This window comes from Oxyura jamaicensis, chromosome 7 (assembly GCF_011077185.1).
Source record: "Oxyura jamaicensis isolate SHBP4307 breed ruddy duck chromosome 7, BPBGC_Ojam_1.0, whole genome shotgun sequence".
Classification (NCBI taxonomy): Eukaryota; Metazoa; Chordata; class Aves; order Anseriformes; family Anatidae; genus Oxyura; species Oxyura jamaicensis.
In genome coordinates, this window is record NC_048899.1 from 20,128,923 (window position 1) to 20,148,774 (window position 19,852).

Genomic DNA, 19,852 nt, shown 5'->3' on the forward strand with positions numbered 1-19,852 from the left:
TATCTGTTTGCCATCATTACTTGAAAAGTGTGCGAATTTGCAAGAACATGTGAAGCAACAACAATAAAAACACCCTTATCCTTCTAAACATTAGAAATGCAGGAAATCATGTCTTAAAGTTGCAATTTTCAGGGAAACCTCTTACATTCTCTCAGCTGCATCTGCAAATGTAGCTGAATAGTATATTCTTGACACACTAAGAGCAAGCCAGAGTGCTGCTGATGCCGTAAGGAAAAATCTGAAACTGCCTGTACTGTTACCATGCCTGTAATACCAAGTATGGCCTTTATGCCCCTCCTCTCTGTACTAATGTTTTTATGATTTTGTACAAGTGCTCAGATTCAAGCCCCCAGTAGGATTCTCCTGGCAGGCAGAAATCAATGCAGCTGCCTCTTGCAGTTGCTGGTAAACAGGTAGTATTGGTCACAGGACACTGGCAGGGGAGCTGTGTGAATGGTGAGTTATACTCCCCATTTATGATCTCTTGGGAGAACCACGGACGTCTGGAACAAAGTAGAGCAAATGGTTTTAATGAGTTCAAGACATAGAGTAGAAAGTCAGTGCCCACCAAACAGCAGTATAGCTGGAGGGAAACCTCAGTGATGTCAGTTCCCAAGGTGTCAGCAGCCTCAGATTTCATCTAAATGATAGCTGCTTTGCACAGTAGTAAATTAGTAATGCAAGGGATGGGAGAACTAGCCATAACCATCCCAGCTTGTAAACTGTGCAGGTGTGAGAGAAAGTAAAGGATTAGCCGGTGCCTGTTAGTTACTCACATGTGGGTGGGAAAGTGACGCGATTCACTGAACCTGTGGCTGTGTAACACATTTGTGTGTGAATGTTTATGAATGTGCATGTAGGGAGAACTATATAAGCATATATAAATATGATTAACTGTGTTTGAATGTTACAATTCAACTTGAATTTTTAAATTGCATATTTTTTTCTAACCAGGATTTTGTTGAGCAAGCAGAAAATGCTCTCTTTTAGGATAGTGTGAGATTATTACAACAGTTTTCTCAGAACAAATCTCCAGAAACCAATCTTGACCTTATTTTCCAGACTTTGGACAAAATCAAACTGAAGCACATCACAGCTACATGTTAAATGTCAACTTTGCAGTATAATTTTTCAATGAATTTTGCTTAATTGACTATGACTATGTATGTACCTTCAGGCTATTTGTGTTTTTCTGTTATCTGCATTTTCCATTTAAGTGTTATAAACAAACTAATAGTGTTTCATATGTTGCTCTCATCACAGAAAATTTATGCTTTATTTTTGTGAAGGTGATAATTCTCTTGCTCTCCAGGTTTTTAGTGGGCCTGCAGGAAAGAATAGTTCTGGCTTTGATTTATTTCAAAATGAGGTTGCTGAGGGCTGGATTCAATAATATAATCCATTTGTCTTAAGCACTGCAAAGGCTCATGCCAAAGCCCTGAAAATCAATTTTTGAGAGACAGAGAGAAGTTGCATAGCTGTGCAGAGGTTTTAGCAGTTCAGGACTGTGAGGATTTTTTTATTATTATTATTTTTTTTTTATTTTTTTTTTTCTTGAACTGTTCTCTAAATGATTATAGATTTTGTTTGTTTGTTTTAATAGGATGCTATCAAGTATTTAAGGCTCTAAATATGGACCCTGTAGGCAGAAAAATGTGGAAGATGTTTATAAGCCCAAATAGGAATACGTTTTTGAATTTAAAATAAAATCAGCCTGAATAGGAATATGTTTCTGAATTTAAAATAAAATCCGATCAAAGCAGATTGGTTAGAATTTAAGATCTCTCCGATAGAGCTGGAAATAAAACTTGAACTGGGATGTGACATTAACTAGAAATAGTTTAGTGCTGTGCTTCTCTGCTGACAAAATGCAAAATATGAGTGGCATTGCTGTCAAAAAAAGTAAATCTGGAACTAAATTTAGGGATGATCTGAAAAGGCTGATAACACAGCATGCATGCAAAGATTTAAAAAAGAAAGGGGGGGGGGGGGAACAAAGAGATATTTTTGTCTCGGTGGCATTGCCTTGACGTCAGGCATCGCTGGCGCCCCTCCGGCAAGGCTCCTGAGGGTGGCCTCTGCCCCCACACAGGGACCCCTCAGAGCTGAGGCCTTGCCACCCAGCCTGGTGGGAGCTGTGTGCCGGCCTGCCGGCCGATCAGAGCACAGCCATCGGTCGCTGGGGTGTTTCCATCAGCCCTTGTCCAGGGAGGAGGAAGGTGCACCCTGAGGGGTGGCGGCCATCTTAGGGGTTGAGGTGCTGTGATGCCTTGAGGTGTTGTGGCTGTTGTGGCTTTGCTTGGTCACCAGCACAGCTAGTCCCATCTAGGCAGGTTTAATCAAATTATAGCGGTTTATAAAGGTATTCATGTGTGAAATTGTTTCCAGATTTGTGATGCAAGTTTAAGAATGAGAATGCGAGTTGGGGTCCTTTGAGTTATTCAGCCCTTTCTGATGTCCTGTGAGACAGATTGATCCGAGATTTGAGTAAAGCCTGACTGTGTAATCATGAAAAGTAAACAGGGAAAGTCTCATGGATAATATTATGCAAAGTACAATGAAGGAACTAAAGTGCGTTTCTGATTTGCAATACAACAGGGAATACATCAATGGTTCCTGTTTCATTTGCTTCTGTGGAACAAAGTCTGGATGTTCTATATGTGTATTAGTTATATTCTAAATAAGCCGTTAAAATGTTAACATTCAAGTGGATTTGCTTGAACAGAATAGAGACACGTTCTATTCGTTGGAAGACTTCACAATATTTGGTGATAATAAAGCTGAAAAATAATTTAAGTAGACTTTCATTAAACATGAGAGAGCTAATCCGCATTTCAAGATAGATTTGCATGGGTTTGAGGAAGCTTTTGTGGTTGAAAGAAGGTGAAAAAGAAGCTCAAAAGTAAAGAATTATACAGCAGTGAGACTTTAGAAAGCCACTAGGAATGTAATTCTATAAATCCTGTAGGATTTACACAGGGCAAGATTTCAGGTGATGAAAAGTTTTGTTGCCCTATTGAGGTTGAGCCCCTGTAGTCACAGTGGAAGTCTGAAGTTTTACATTTTCAAATTGCATTCCTAGATCCAAAATCTTCTCTGAATGGAAATCTGTCATCATGGGTTAACCATAAATGCATGTTAGGTTATGCTGCTGTCTTCCCCACAACCTGCTCAGCTGTCTGGTATAATGCCCAGTGCTGAAGACAGGCTCCATACAACACCACTACTTGAGAGCAGGTGAGATAATAGACTACAGTCCCATTTTAAGGCAATGAAAATTCACATTATAGAGAAGACATAGTGCAACATTTTCAAGCCCTGAATTTATATGAATTTATTTTCACCCCCCAGGACAGCAAATCTATTTCTGGGCATGTCAGATGGAGGGAGAGCACATGAGGTATGCCACCCCACACATGACTGCATTCAAGGAGATTTGCTTGAGAGGTGTTGAAAGCCTGTTGTTATCTCACATGTGTAATAATGATATGTTGAACTTAATACATAAGTGCACATGGTATGCACTTGTCCAGGGCCTCCAGACCCTATGAAAACCCTTCAACTTGTTGAAATGTTAGTGTTGCTGTGTCCTGTTGTTTGAAATGGATCTCTGTCTGTTTTATTTGTGATCCTGCAGACGGATGGATATACATGAAGCAAATGAACATTTTTACATCAAAAGTAAACTTATTCATGCACAGTCTAAGACTCTTTCACTACAGGGATTTTACAACGAAGATGGGCCACCTTTTCATTCTATGTCCCTTGTATAAGTAAGATGGATACCATGTAAAAGATGAAATTTATCAATATATTTGCTAAGATACTATATTTCCCATTTTTAATTTCTGAGTGATAACTTTTAGCAGATACACATTTTTAGTAGTGGTGACTGTGCTTGTAATGCTTTAAGAAGCATGAATTGTAGCATTAAATGGAGTTACATATAAATAATGAAAATTGACATTATAGTTTGCCTAAAAAGTAACTAAATGGGGAATTCATCAATATATATTGTCTTAGTTGTGCCTACAGCTTGTGGAATGAATAATTTATATGATTAGTGGTAGTCTCTTTCTGTTTGTGCATCATCAATAATTAGATTGTGATTTCTTAACAGTTTTCGTGTTTATTTAGTAAAATGTCTTTTGAGCTTTTATCTCAAAGAATGGCAAATTTTCAAAAATTAAGCTGTTCTACTTAGCTGCACTTGGTCATATAAACAAAATCATTGTGCTTTATTAATTGGATAAGGTTGCAATTGTTTATAAAACAGGTCTGTGTGTATGAATTTACCATTCTATTTCTGTGAATACTCATACATTATTTTCAAATTTGTCTTCTATTAATGCTAACAAAGCTCAAATACCTGAATATTCTAAAGAAATGCTAAAGTGTCCAGAGAAAGTCAAGTAGGTGATTTTAAAATCTAAAACAAAACACTGGTGGTACTTTGAGAAATTAAGAAGAAAAATGGCAATAAACTTAACACAGTGGACTAGGCATTTACTCAGTCATTTCCTAACTAGTATTAAAATTGAAGAAATACTGATGATATAATAAAGAAAATGTTGACTGAATAAAATGAGTTACTGTAAGCCTTCTGAATTATACAGAGAGTTCTGAATACATTGTGGGGAAGATGATAAATTCTCTGTTGAGTACAAGTGTGATTCTACTGCTCTCTCACCCTTCTGTTATTTTCCTTCTTTTTAGTAGAGGATTTCTTTGTATTATTTTCTGCTTCTGTAATTTATTGTGTGATTTAGCAGCTGGGTCTCTGAAACAACCCTAACAAACTTGAAGAACTTCATAATATGGTACCAATAATAATATATTTAACAGTTGCAGAAGTCCGATTGTAGTCCGATTACTTTTTTTTTTTTTTTTTTTTAAAGTTAGGAATCTTTATCTAAACTAGAGGTTAAAGGCAAAAAAAAAGGCGTTTATAACCCCGATACTGTAAAATATTACTTATGACTATATATATATATATAACTGTATATATATTTATTTATATTTTTTTTTTCCGAGGGTTCACTTTACAGTGGATCTTGACAGCAATGAGTCTTGACAACAGCTTAAAAATGAATGTGCTGGGATGTTTTTGATCTGGAACTGTACTGAAATCACTGCAGTGTACTGATTTATGGGTAGATCTACAGATGGCTTTACTTGTAGAATTTTACCCTGTCTTTTACAACCAAAACTCTTCTATCCATTTCAGAAATTACTGAGGCTTCTGCATAAATATTTCATTAGGTAAATATCTGAAAAGCAGATATTCAAGGAAGCTAATATTTTATTTTACATCATTTGCTCGGGTATAATATGGACCAACAATGGGACACAATGGTCATTAAATTCCTACTTTTCCTACAAACCTCATCTAAAGGATGCAGTGAGGGAAGGATAATTCACAGCTGGGATACCTTTGATTTCCTCAGCCACCACTTCATATCAGAAAATCTTAAGAATCAGGTGGGTTTGATTGACTATTATACTACCAGAGAGGTATATCACAATTAGGAATCCCAGAAAAAAATGCAACTGTTTCCTGGTCAATGAAGCATAAGATTAAAGGCTGATGCCCAAATGTGAGAATCCAATTAGCAAGATGATTTATCTCTGTGGTACAAAAGTAAAATGCTGCTATTTATGTTATGAATTCTAGCATAGTGGGGTTCTCTTACATGTACATTAGAGAAAGATTTATTGTGCGTAATTAAATATGTATCTGGAATAACAGTATATGGTGTTATAAAGAAATGGCTCATGAGAAATGCAGTACAGAAGTGGTGCTTGTTCTTTCACTTTCTGTTGTTTTCCACTGTGAAAAATACATACCAAGGCCTCTAGTGATGTACGATGTTATGAATACTGCAGTTTCATAATTTCTGATAGGTTTGGGGATACTCTGACTCAGTAGCTACACAGTAAAAAAGGCACAGAGTAGAAAGTTCAATCTGTGTAAAGCATACACAGTAGGAAGAGCCTTTTCTTATGCAGATGTTTGCAGTATGAGACTGCTGCATTTTGCAATGGTAACCAGTTCATGGCAGTGCATCAGTGCTTCGGACATTACTGTGAGCTGTCTCCCAGAATTAAGCCAAATAAGGGGCAAATAGTACGTTCTTCATGATAAGTTCCTATGAAACTTAAAGATTGCTTGAGAAGAGAGATGTGGTCCTGTAAGAGGAATGTTGTTGGGGGAAAAAACTTGAAGGCTATGGAGTAATTTAGAGAAAGGTTTATTTCACAGTTCATTTATTTGGATAATTGGGATTTTACAAAAGGAGTTTGGGGAAATGTATTAATTTCTTTAACATGACTTAATGCGTACGGTTTTATGATTTTTCTCACTTTATGGAATAATGCACCTTTCTGATTTCCTTTTGGTAACTCCTCAGAAAGTGTTTATGACTCCTTAGGATCACGGTCAAGCTGTGCAGGTCAGAATCTAAACGTGTGTGCACTGTCTGCATGTAATAATGCATGAGAATGGAAAGAGGACTGTGCTGTTAGTTGTGGAGACTAGAGACCTGTTTTTGGGTGACCATGAAGAAACAGAGCTGATGGAGTATCATGGATTCACTCATCTATCCATCTTAGTAGAAACATGAGACATATATTAATGTGATACACATGTGTAAAAAGAGGGGAAAATTGAGGATATATGCTAGTCTTTCAAATAGTGTAGGGAATGTGCATTTATATGTACTTGTGTCAGTCTGTTAAGTTGACCTGGACACCAAAAATACTGACATCAACCATTTGGGACACAAAAGCCCTGTATGTGTAGTGAGCCCTATTGAATAGCTGCCCTTATTACTTTGAACAGAGGATGTTAAATGTGATTAAATACCTTGCTAAATGTGACTACAGAGGTTTTAAAACCATATTGGTTCAAGGTATTGTGAAGAGAAGTCTGTCTGCAGGAGCAAGTAAACATATTCCATATTAAGCAGACTCCATGTCATCTAAGCCTGACCTTGTGATTTCTTTTTGTCATTGTTGCCTTGATCTTACAGTCATATAATTAAGTGTTCCTAATTAGCAGCTTATAGAAGGGGACTTTGAATGAAACTGTTGAGAAATTTGGATGAGGAAATAGCATAATTGTATGGTTTCATTGTTCTTTGTTCTTAGCAGTGCTTGCTTCCTCCTCACAACCTATCACTGCGTGGTCACTTTCCTTCATTGCAAGATGCTGTTCTCATCTTGTCATGACATCTGCTCGCAGTCTTTGTTATGGATTTCACTGCAATGTCATTCTTCTAGATGCTGCCAAAGGCTATTATTCTGGGGGAAAAGTCTCTTAAAAAATAAAATTAAAAAAAGCCAATTCAGAAGATGCAAACATGAAATAGAGCATTAGTGATCATAGTCATTTTTGAGTTCTGCTTTGCTAGACTCCTTGTTTTTATAACATGAAACAAAACTTCATTATAGATCATGTGGTTATTATGACCTCTCCTGACACTGTTTGCTATTTTCCAGTATTATGGCAACATTTTTCAGTGAACAAGAGCCTCCTGGAAGTATTCATAGATCAGTACCAGTCACCACACTACTGCTCATTCTATAAAGCTGGCAGAGAGCAAGATCCATTTCTTTCTCTCCTGTTACTTTCCTACCTAAAACAAACCAATTAAAAAGCTAAAACTTTGCAGTGAAAGTTTCAGATTTAGTGTTAAGTTTTTGCACCACTTTAACTCTTCCTGTTATAATTTAGGAACATATACTTCCTCAAGGGAAGAGTTTGAGAAAGTGAGTATCAGGTGGGAACTGAATACAACAGTTTGCACACTGAACAGTCTCGATGTTATAGATGGCCCTTTTCTGCTGCAAGTACTGCTTGCAGTATTCACTATGGCTTATGAAGAAAGCATAATATAGAGAATGACCTGGTTCTTTTTTTAACCTCGTCTTTCCTTTGCTTCTTTATCTCTGGTATTTCATGCTTTCAAAAACCTCCTGCCTAAACTGCAACTACAGTTTTCAAAATTCCTTCTAAATAATTTCCTGTTAAAAAAAAAAAAAAAAAGCATGTTTTCTTTGTATATAAATAAGCTACATGGATACATGTCTGTGCAGAAAATTTTCTAAACTCCTACCTAACAAATTTACAAATGAAAAGATATTGGAGAGGAAGCATAAAACCATAGGGGACACAGAGAAGAGACTTTCTGGATTTAACCAGCCAAATTATAAAAATCTTTGCAATATGTATATATATATATATATATATATATATATATATATATATATATATATTTTTTTTCCAGAGGTTCAGTTGGTTATTCCAGACTCTCTAGTGTTGTAATATCTATGTTGGAGTCCATTTTCTTAATTTCCGAAGATTTTTGCAATTTCTTGAGATGCAGGAAAAAATTAGTGCATTTTTAAATTTATATCTCCTCTCTCTCTCTCTCTTTCTCTTTTTTTTTTTTTTTTTAATTGAATAAATCTTCCTGACAGGTGAGGAAATAGCTATCTCCCTGCTGTGGATATAAAAGATACGCCCATCTTTGTACTGAACCTCTAGATCTTATGTATGTTATCATAATAGACTTTTACAAGTGAAACATGGAATAAAGCTTTCAGCAAACATTTATTTTAAATGCACTGCCTTTTGAAACCTAAAGTGAGTGTAAAAGTAATGAATTGCTTTATATTCAGCTTTAATACTGGGCAGTAATAATGGAAAGGAAATATTGCTGCATTCAGCTAGGTATTTCAAAGTTAGAATTATTTATGCTAGGCAGGGAAAATAAGAGCTGAGAAGGTAGTTTAGAGATAGCTATGATTTTACTAGAAGAATTTGCTTTTCAAGGTTGTTTATAGAAGCTAAGCTGATATTATTTTTTAAATATTTTACAGAACAATGATGGTTTGCAATATTATTTAGGAAATTCCAACTAGTTCCAGCTCCATTGTAACTGTAGGGCCAAATTCCAAGCTCGGTGTAAAGTGCATCCTTCTACCAGACCATATCAGCTTTGAAAAGTCTTTAACCTCTCAAAGTAATTTCCATAAATCCCAGCATGAGTAGTTTGAACTGCTATTCCCTGGAAGTTCACAGTAATTTCTTTCATTTATTGAGATGTTTTACCACGTTTCTGTCCTGCAGGAAAAGCTTTCTCTCTTCTTAGTCTGCTTGACATCTAAAGGATGTGATATTGGACAGTTATAAATGAACCTTTGGCTTGAGGGGAGACATCAGGCTGACTGAGGTCAGTCCCATCAAACTGTCTGCTACGTAAAAACAGAGCTGAATTAATGTAGATTTGAGTAGCTGGACTTGTTTTACATCATTTCTGAAAAATAACATATACACATTTTATTTCATGGGGCTTTTACATCTGGAAGTACACAGAATAAAATGGCCTCAAGTTGCACCAGGGGAGGTTCAGGTTGGATATTAGGAAAAATGTCTTCACTGAAAGGGCTGTGAAGCATTGGAACAAGCCAGTCACTAGCCCTGGAGGTGTTTAAGAGATGTGTAAATGTGGTGCTTAGGGACATAGTTTAGTGGTAGGCTTGGCAGCAGTGCTAGGTTAAGGGTTGGACTTGACGATCTGAGAGGTTTTTACCAACCTCAATGATTCTGCGATTCTATGAGTACCACAAAATGACAGTGTCCAGTACTCAGTAAGGGTTGGAGATGCAAAACACCCATTGTTTGTGTAACTTATTAAGATCAACAGACATTTTGCCAGTCACATCCACTGTGCTGATGATAACCACTGTCAGAATACTCACCATAAGTTGTAAATTTTCGTGAGCTTGCTGGGTTACACAGTTTCTTCAGAATTTCAATCATCCATAGCAAACCAAAACATTATCAAATTTGTTGTCAAATGAATAAGCAGTGATGCACAAAGAATGTATTTTAGATCCCAGATTGTTAGGAGATTATTTAGGCTTACATGGACTAATATGAAAGTAAGCTCTTTCACATCTGTCCAGAAACTAATGGTATTTTGAAGTGATGCTTCAGTATTCCTGTATGTTTTTTTGCCTTACAACACATGCCAGCAGAGCCTTTCCTACTGCTGCAGATATTCAGAATGCATTGTTTAGATGACCATAGCTACTGACTACTGGAAGATATGAAACAGATGCATAAAAGAGATTAAAGTGTTAAGCAGTAGTGAAAAACAGCACAGGTTAGAATATAAGAATTGTTGTATATAAAAAATATAAGCTTAAAATTTCTAATGCTCTTTTTGCTAATAGTGTTGCTCTATAGACAAAAATTGCAAAGACAAAAAAGATCAGAAGTCCAGAAAAAAAAGCCAAGAAAGAGACCTAAATATTTAGCTCCTGTGAGAGGCAAGTTTATTTTTGTGTCATGGACTACTTCATAAATATATGTTAAATTTCCTTGATAAACTTTGCATGATGGCTTCTTCAGTCTTAGCTTTAGCTGCAATCCTAACTCGGGCTAACAGGTAGATTCTGTAAAGGTGTGGAGACAGCTACAAATGGAGAACATCCCTGTTCATTGCTAGGCAGTGTGGCACCACTAATTGCCATCTCCTTCAGGCACATACACTGAATTCACTGCTTCACAGGGGTGGTGGGGAGCCTGTGCAAGCTGCGAAAATAAGAGACAGCACACAGAAGGAAGGCTGCAAATCTTTTATGTTTTCAAAGCTTGAGCCCTTCCAACTTAAGACATCCATCTGATCCTTGCTATACTGAATCACATATACACCAAAAGGAGAGAGAGAGAAGTAGTCTCAGGAGCAATGGGGTTGTTGGGAGTAGGAAGAGAAGAGAGCAACTTGCGAGTTCCTTATTTTCATAGCCCATTAAAGCTGAGCATTGCTCTCTGAGCTGTCTGCCAACCGCATGCTGAATTCTTGGGTTCTGGGCTCAGTGTTTGAAATGCCATCATGGCCTGTTATTAGCTATTGAAAGCTTTCTCTTAATGGCTGCAAGAGAACCTTGCTCATTAGCAGAGACCCTTGCTGTGCTTTCTTAGGGCAGATGCAGCTATATTTATAGAGTCCAGATAGGTACTGCTCAAGCTGGTCTCACCAAACCTCTTTGTTAAATGGTAAAATGAGCCCTTGGCAACAGGAGTTGCTAGTGTCTGTCAGAAGTAAGGTTTGTTTAAATTATTTGGAAAAAAGGGAGGTAGATGCTGCTTAAATAAATACTCTCCTCCCATGAAACATTTCCCAGAAGTAAAACCAGGAGCATTTTTAAGGTCTATTAATTGTGCTGGAGAATTTCTTGCTGATTTGGTCTATGGCCTTCACTGTTTAGTTGTTCTGTATCTACAAAACTTAGGCAGCCTTGTATCATGCCATGGTTCAGTGATGTTTATGTCATTAATTAATACCAGATGCTCTGCTGGAAGTTACACGGTAGGATGTATCTTGAATGCATTACTGTACAGTTTGTCAATAGATAGAGAATTTCAGGCTTTTAAAAAATATATTTCTCTATTAAAGTGAAGAGTTAATCCATGCTGTGTCAAGAACACTGATTTTATGATGATGGATGATGAATGAAAGGTTTTAGAATAGATAAAGAAGTAAGTAAGTTCAGGGTTATTACAAATCTTCTCTTGATTTCCACCCCCCCTCCCCTCCATAATTTGTGGATGAGTCTCTTACTTTGGCAAGTTCCCAGAACAGCATGTAACCGTACTAGGCTGTTGGACATATGCTATTAAAACTGATTGTCCGTGGCGGTGTTCAGACAATTTATATGTTCCCTTAAACTTATTTTAAAAGGTCTTTTTTTCCCCTCTCTGTCTTGAAAGCCAGATTTAACAAGCAATACCAAGAGGTTTTGATTTACTGTTATGAGTGATGGTTTTAAACGTGCTGGCACCTGCACAGGAAGGTGAAAAATACACTCTTGTGTTATGTTTTCTCAACCCTGCCTGGGATTTCAGGTACATAAGGCAGACTGTGCTTTTGCTGTTCAAAGGCTTCTCTGACATTCTACAATCATTTTTAGTCATGGCTTAATATTTTGTTGATTATTTTTTAGGCTAAGCATTACTAAATACAAAGTCTGTATATGTGGCAAATCTCTTAATAAGAATGGGTAATTTTCTGATCACATGCAAAAAGATATGTTGTTCAGTGATTTCATTACAATCAAAGAATCAGCAGGTATATACCTGACTGAGAGTATAAAATAGCAAGAACTTATGAATGCTAGCACTCTGTTAGTGACAGTTCTAAGATTTTGAGAATCCCATCCATCAGTTGTCCTACAGAAAACAATAGAGGTGACAAATCTGGGGAGTGCCGAATCAGTGCAGAAATAGTTGAGCAAGGAAAACACCAGACTGTTTATGAGTGTTTTGTGTTCATTAAGACTAGGGATATGCAAGTGTATTTTAATCATGGGTATATATCACATATATATCATCGACCTGTTGACATGCAATACTATCTTTCCTTCCTTTTATTCAGAAAGGAAAGGGTAGCAACCACAAATTTAATCATTTGTATCTCACTGAAAATACTTTAATCTGAAATACATTTTTTTCCAGATAAACCTTTAATTAAGAATTTCCATTTTATTTGTATATGCAACACATATTTTTCTTAGAATGAACTGTTTTTGATTTAAAAGTCTTGATACATGGTTTCCAGGTTCAAAATAAGAGTTTTTCAGTAGAAAATGAGCTTTTTATTGTTGTTTAAAATTCATTCCTCAGCATGAAAAGAATAATTCCTCAAACTAAAAATTTTGAATAACTTGAATTTTGACTTTTTTTTTAGGTTGGTAGAGATATTCTGGTTTGACTTTTATTTGGGACAATATTTTCAATTTCCCGAAAATAATCAATAGTTTCCAGCCTAGCTCTACACAGGCTTTATTTTATACTGAGCTGCTCCCAGCTATACACAACCATTAATTGAAGGAGACTTCTAGAAATTCAGCTGTGGCTTTTGAATGGCCTAATTTCTTAGTGAATAATATGAAAAACTTCAGAGCAGCCTAATCATAGAACACCATGATTGAATGGTGTTCTAGGTATCTAAAAATTAGAACCTCAGTTTTGCTTTCTATTAATGTCAGCGGTCTTTTAAAATCTTGGTTTAATCATGCAACAAATTCTTGAGTTACACTAAGACTGGGATGTTACAGAGGACAATTTTTCTGGTTCAATGATCCCAACAGATGTTCTTTACCTCTTCTTTTTCTACAACTTGAAGTGAAGTGAAAGATGCATTTGCTTTAGGTTAAGCCTTAGTACTGCTTATGTTTAAGCAGTAATGACTCTGTAGTTGGAGTTATGTTTAAGCAAATAATGACTCTGTACTTGGAGTTGGACTTGATGATCCTTATGGGTCCCTTCCAGCTCAGGGTATTTATTCTATGATTCTGTGATTCTAGTTCTGGTTGCAGAAATATCTGCTTGTTAAATTCTATTTTATGCATAGTTAATGCAAGTTTGCCTGATATGAGCTGTCTTTTCTTTCCACCCCTCTATGTATATAAAGTTGTCACGTGACAAAAATGCACAGTTCTTTTTTAATAGGATAGTTATTATTTCAGATTATTGTCATATGGTCGTGAGGTTTGAGATGCCATGGGGTGAGGAGTTTTCTGTGGGGAGTAAAAGTATATTTCCACACCTTTTACCAGAGTTTTCCTATTGTTAGCAAGATTAAATGAGTATTTGCTTTTGAGTGCTGTGATTAATAATAGGCTCATATTTATGCGAATTATAAGGCAACCGTTAACCTGGAACTTATCCAGTATCTAGCAGAGCTTTCTATTTATCAGTTTTTCTGAGGTGCTTCTGGAAAATGCGCCAGTTCAATTACATAATAGTTATGTCCATAAAACTGCATGTTTATCAGTTTCAGAATGGATATTTGTAGAAACATCCAAGGCACCTCTTACATTGGCATTCATAATTCTTCACAGCATACTCTTCAGGCCATTGAGAAAAATCTTTACAGATGGAAAAGCACAATTCTAAAGAAGCCATTTTATTCCTTGCATGTTATTAAAAAATATCACCTTAGTCTGTGAAAATTATAGTGTATGTTTACTGTTTTGCAAGTATCAGAGGAAAGCTTAGCCATAGATTGAGAACAGGAGAGAATGTTTTTCATTTTTTTAATTCAAAGTAAATAAACAATTGTGTTTCTAATGATAGCAATAACAACACTTTGGTATCTTAAGAGTGGTGTTATAAAGACCATTTAAATGCTTTTATTGCCGTTTTGAACATTGTTTTAATTAAATAAACATCTTAGAGTGGACTTTAAAATGCTATAAAATTCCAGGAAGAATGTGGCCCAAACTGAAATCTGCTGAAGTTTGTATGAATGATACTTGCCATGGACTTCTTGTTTAAGGAGGTTAGAACAGACTGTTAGTTTGCGTTTTGATCCATCCTGTTGCATGGAGGTAGACAGTTTTACCTAGCTATTATGTAACCTCACTACGCTTTTACCGTATTTGCTACGTCTACTCAAATAGTCTGTCAAAAACTTCCCGCAGTCTTTGTCAGTGGAGCAGATGGCCACGTGGTGTGTTAGGGCAGATTTTAGAGTACCAAAATTCCTAACCTGTGTGTATTTAGACAAGAGCAAGGGTAGAAAATATTGTAAAATAAAGGCAGATTGAGTAACCTAAACATTCAATCTCTTGCATGTGGGTGCCTCCTATGTGGTGGTTTAACTCTTTTGAACACTCTGATCTAACAGATATGTATGCGTAACTTTGAATTTCTGTGAAGTTTGTACTTTAATAAAATACATATATAACGGCTGGTTCTTAGCACCCTGACTGAAAATACTCCTGATATGCGATGGGCAAAGTTTGATCCTTGGAATCATCCACCTGATTTGCATGAGCTACTTATGCACAGATGTGTAGGTAAAGATACAATGAATGGGTTATGTGATGAAAATATAATACAGAGCTCGAGGTGGGCTTTTTAAATAAACAGAACTTTCACATGAATATCTTGATACTACATGTGGAATGAAAAGAAAGGCCTTTTCTCTAATTGCGTTTACAAAGACTTTCATGGATATTTTGTTATTTTAAATTGCATATTTATGCAGTAAAATTGAAACCTAATATTGACATAGCTCTGAAGTAAATGAAGAAATAATTGTCACCAGAAGGATTGGCAAGTGTGCATTCAAGTAACTTAGGGATTACATTGCTCTAAATATATAATGCTAGTTGGTTTATGTTCTTTCAGATATACAAAGCTTTTTCCCTCATCTCTTTTCCTAGTCTATGCGTAAAACCTAAACATATCTCAATATAAAAAAAAAAAAATCACAATTTTTCCAACAAGCATGACCAAGAATATGGCACAAATTACTTGCCTTTAGGTAGGACTCCTAAATTATGTTTAATCACAATGCTATCAAGCTATTTTTAATCAATACTTTTATTCTGAGTCACTTTTCCATTAGCAACAAGTGTAATACTAACTCAAACCTTTGGGTCAAGGAGCATGTGTAGGTATGAGGTTCAAATATCTTTCTGAAGAATAATGTGTACAAAACAGGAATATTGGCTTTGTGGAGACAAGAAATAGCACTGCAGTTTAAACCAACCACCACCTCCATAAGGCTTTGTTATATGCTCTAAGAACTTAAAGACACATACATATGTAATGAGGAAGTTAGGCAACCTATAGCCACTACTTGTTAAAGTACCACATTAATATACATTTATTCCCAGCCTCTCCCACCACCCCTGAGTTCCCCTCATCTGCTGTAGCACAGCTATAGCTTTTTCTGTATGAAAGCCCATACTGCTCTAGGCTTATATCTGGACTGACAAGAGTGAACAAAATACAAAAGAACTTGTAAAACAAAATTTTAAAAATCCCCTCCCCACAGAAATACGGCACCTTTAACAGCCCCCTATCATATGTGCAGTGTACTCCTTACAGTGACTGGCTGTTACTGGGGAAGAAAGATAAGAGACATGTAATGCCTCCTGCCCCTAATCTCCCTCCTCACAAAGGTCAGTGTCTCAGCAGCACCCTCAGCATGTTCTGTCACCCTGCTGGGAAATGTTTCCCTTGTGTGTCTGGCATGCTCTGATGAATTTTTTAATTTTATTTTATTTTTTAATTTTTAATTTTGTTATCTCTCCCTTTAAACCTGCTATGTCAGATGCTGACTTCTTCAGAAATAATCAGAACTGGAATATGAGCTTAAACCTTTTCCATATTGTGGCAAGAGAGGCTCATGTGGTCCAACATAACTGCTGGCAGCTTCATGGCTTTGAACAGGGATTGAAACAGCATGGTAACTGATAGCAGACTGGGAGTAGGCAAGGTTTCTGTCTTGAATGATACTCAAATTTAATTTCATTATTGATTTGAGGTTGCTGGAAACTGAGGGTATAACTGGTGAAAGGCAGTACTCATCCTTGGCCAGTGTATCTCTCAACTTGCTGCCTGGGTGGGAGTATGAAGCAGGATTCTGCTTGGGTGACTCAGTGAGTTTGTCATTGTTCTGCCCTTTGGTTATTTCATCCAGAGTTGCTATATATAGGTCGTGCATTCAGAACCACACCAGATGCACAGAGCAGAAAAACTGAATTGCTAAACACTTTTCTTTTATGAGCTACTTTTCATTTCCCAGAGTGTGTGATGGTATTCTGGCAGAGGGGATATCTTTTGGTAGCATTTCACAAAGACTCCTTGTTGTGTGATTGGGCAGGTATTTAACCAAGTTTAGTTTATTTTTGCGTTTGAGGATCACTGTCTTGATCTGTCCAAAATACATAGGTTTCAGACTGTAAAGCTTTGAATTTACATAGTAGGAAGTACTCAGAACACTGTGATTAAGGTTAATTTGATACCTTTCATGAGAATTCATAAGAAATGATGTCACCCCTTCACAATGCATAGAAAATTATAGAATAAACTAGAAGATAGTACTTCTTCATAGCTTAGACCATTTTCATGCTAGCTTTACAGACCTAAAAATAACTATCTGCATATAATTAAAATATTAAATTGTCTCTTATCTATAAAAGTGAAAAGCTTGAAGGGCATGCACTTATTACGGCACCTAAATTGTGCCTATGCCTGCCAATTTTCAATTGGATTCAATTTTCTCTTTTTTTCCTTGATTTTTTTTTTCTGTAAATTGTTGTATATTGGGAAGTAGAGCTGGTTGTCATGTAAGGTCTCAGTGTTTGGATGCAAAATATTGAATGGTAGTGGTAGAAATGCTTGTGCTTTACTCAAAATTAATATCAGAAGTAATCCTATGCAATTTGTTTTACCATAGTACTTTGCCCAAGATAAAGAAAAGGAGTCTTGTCCAACTTTCACTTCAACTGCTTTCCTTCAAAGGCTTTTATCACATGTTTGATGTATATTCTTCCAAGTGCAAACAGCTAATAGTTCAACATACTCCAGTCTGAAAATGTTCTGCAGAGTAAGACAGATATACAAGACACCTGGAAGGAATTTCGTATGATGCATAGCTGATCATAATTTTTGACCCAAATCATTCTTTTATATCACTTTACTCTAGCCAGAATAACTTTTCTATGGAAATTGTTTTGCAGCTTTTGTGAAGTGAGCTTGTGGTTTTGATTTGTTTCCTATTAGTATGGACTAATATGGTAGCTGTGAAAACTGACTTTACCTGATGTTTTTGCCTGTGAAAGATGAAGTGGATAAGCCTGATCCTTATGATGTAGTGTCTGTTCTGTGAGCAAATTAAAAACCCTCACTACAGATGTTTGTTTGGACACTTTCCCCCAAAGCTGTTTTCATATATGAAAATCCCAAAAGCTTGGGTTTTATTTTGTAGCTAGACAACCAGATGTGCAGACGGTGTCAGAGAAATGCTGATCCTGCATTTCATTAACCTGTGTGTCCTCTTTAATGTAGAGGACACAGTTATGCTGTGTACTATCTTTTACAGAGGTATCAGGGTGCCTATTTTTACAATGTGAGAAGGAAAAACAGAAGATTCAGCAGGACAGGAACTTTTCTTATGTTAGCAGCCAAAACAATAAAATCTGCCTTAGAATTACTGCTTTTGAGTAGCAGTAATTCGAACAAAGATGTAGCAGTGCTGTTGAGCAGGTTATACATGAATAGAAAGGAATAATCATGGTTGACATATTACCAGGCTGTTAGACATATATATATATATTAATTTCATCAGCTTCCTTAAACTTGATCTAAATATGGAGCTTTTTGAAAGCCACATATCAGTGGTGTGTACTAATCCTATTATTCATTAATAGGATTAATGAGTATACCTCCTGTATAAAGCTTTTAAAATGTACCCTCTAGGTCCCAAAATTTATTTATTTGTTTATTTATTTTAAATAATTCATATATATACAAGAACATGCTATCTTAAATTATATATCTCTTTGTGGCCCTGAATTTTGCACTACATATATAGCTGGTAAGCATTGTTTCTGTACCTAGGGGCATTCTAGCAAAAGAGTGAAAGTGAGTAATGTTATGCTGCTGCTTTTAATAGTTCTGTTTGGGCAAGTCATTTTGGATAAAAGAATTAAAGTTTTCTTTCTTAAAAAATCATAAATTCATTCATCTGTAATTTCAAAAACAAATAGAAAAATATGATTTTATTATAAAGTGAAAAATAAGTAGGTATTAACTGAAATAGAAGTTAATTAAAACTGCAAAAACTATCCTTGGTTCATGATGTCCTGGCTGGAGAAAGCAATCTGTTCTGTTTCTGGATGATGAGTATAATGCTATGCAAGCCATGTCCTGCAACACCCTATTCCGCTTGCCTGGTTATAAGTCAAAAGTATTAGAGAAGTCTCTGATGAAGAAACTTGAACTTTCAAGTAGAGATTTAAAGTCTGGAAGCTTACCAACATTCCTCTTGTTAAGAAGAATATATTAATTAGATAAAAGATTAGACCCATTAAAATCATTGAAAAAACTCAGTTTATTCACTGTGACAATCAGCATGACATGGAAGTGAGAGGTTAACGTTTCAGTTATTGGCTGCTGCTTTTTGAACTATGTGGTGAAAGAAAGCTTATGCTTATGAATAAAAATTATGGGTTAAGATAATGGATATTTGATGGATGAAAATTTTTAGAAGTTAGTATTAATTGATAAGTGAGGTAATAATGAGGTAAATAAAGGTTAAGCAACAAAATGTGGAAGGATTCATTTGTATGTGAACAAAGTAAAGTTTAGAACATCATGTTAAAGCAAGCGGTGAGGTTGTGAGTTTGTATTAGCAGCAGAAAAAATATGGTAGTGAAAGATCACTGATATGATACATCCCTGCATTAGAAATACTCATACTTGTTATGATGTTTACAAATCTTCAAACTGTTACCATGTGATTAGGGAAAGTGGCACTTTGAGTGTGCAGCCATGCCTCACAGTATCAATGCTAAATTAATTCATGTTATAGAACCCATTAGTGCTTTCAGTGCAGGAGAATACCTAAGAGCCTGCTGAAAGAGAAACTGTGTTTTTGTATGTCTGATGACAGGCCCCCTGGGGTTTCCTAGAACAGGAAAGTGAGAGTATGGTCATTTGGTTCATAATGGTATCTGGGTAGGAATGTCCACATAGCTTTTAAAACAGGACCACCTGAAGACTAACTAAGAAAAAGTTATGTCCAGGATGTGTGTAGTATAGCATATATGTAGGTAGTATATAGATTTATGTCCTAGATTGCTTTTTAAGAAGGAGCAAATGTTATTTTTGGTTGATAAATGGGATTAGTATTCTTTGAGAGGCAGTAGTATCAGGTGAAAATCTGTATCTTTTTCCCATGATAGTAAAATAATTTCAAACTTTATCTTTCCTTTATTCTTGCCTTTTTTTTTTTTTTTTTTTTCCTCCTTGGTATCTATA

At 36.0% G+C, this 19,852-nt stretch overlaps 1 protein-coding gene and 1 long non-coding RNA gene across 4 annotated transcripts in view; one reads left to right on the top strand and one right to left on the bottom strand.

Annotated features, from left to right (window-relative positions):
• B3GALT1 (beta-1,3-galactosyltransferase 1) overlaps nt 1-19,852 on the bottom strand; it is a 198,128-nt gene that overhangs the window by 30,889 nt on the left and 147,387 nt on the right. The window lies entirely within an intron of this gene.
• The window catches only part of LOC118170325, a 78,687-nt gene continuing 64,193 nt past the window's right edge, over nt 5,359-19,852 (top strand). Inside the window, exon 1 of the long non-coding RNA XR_004752644.1 lies at nt 5,359-5,481. This is a non-coding gene — a long non-coding RNA (uncharacterized LOC118170325). The remainder of the gene's footprint in view (nt 5,482-19,852) is intronic.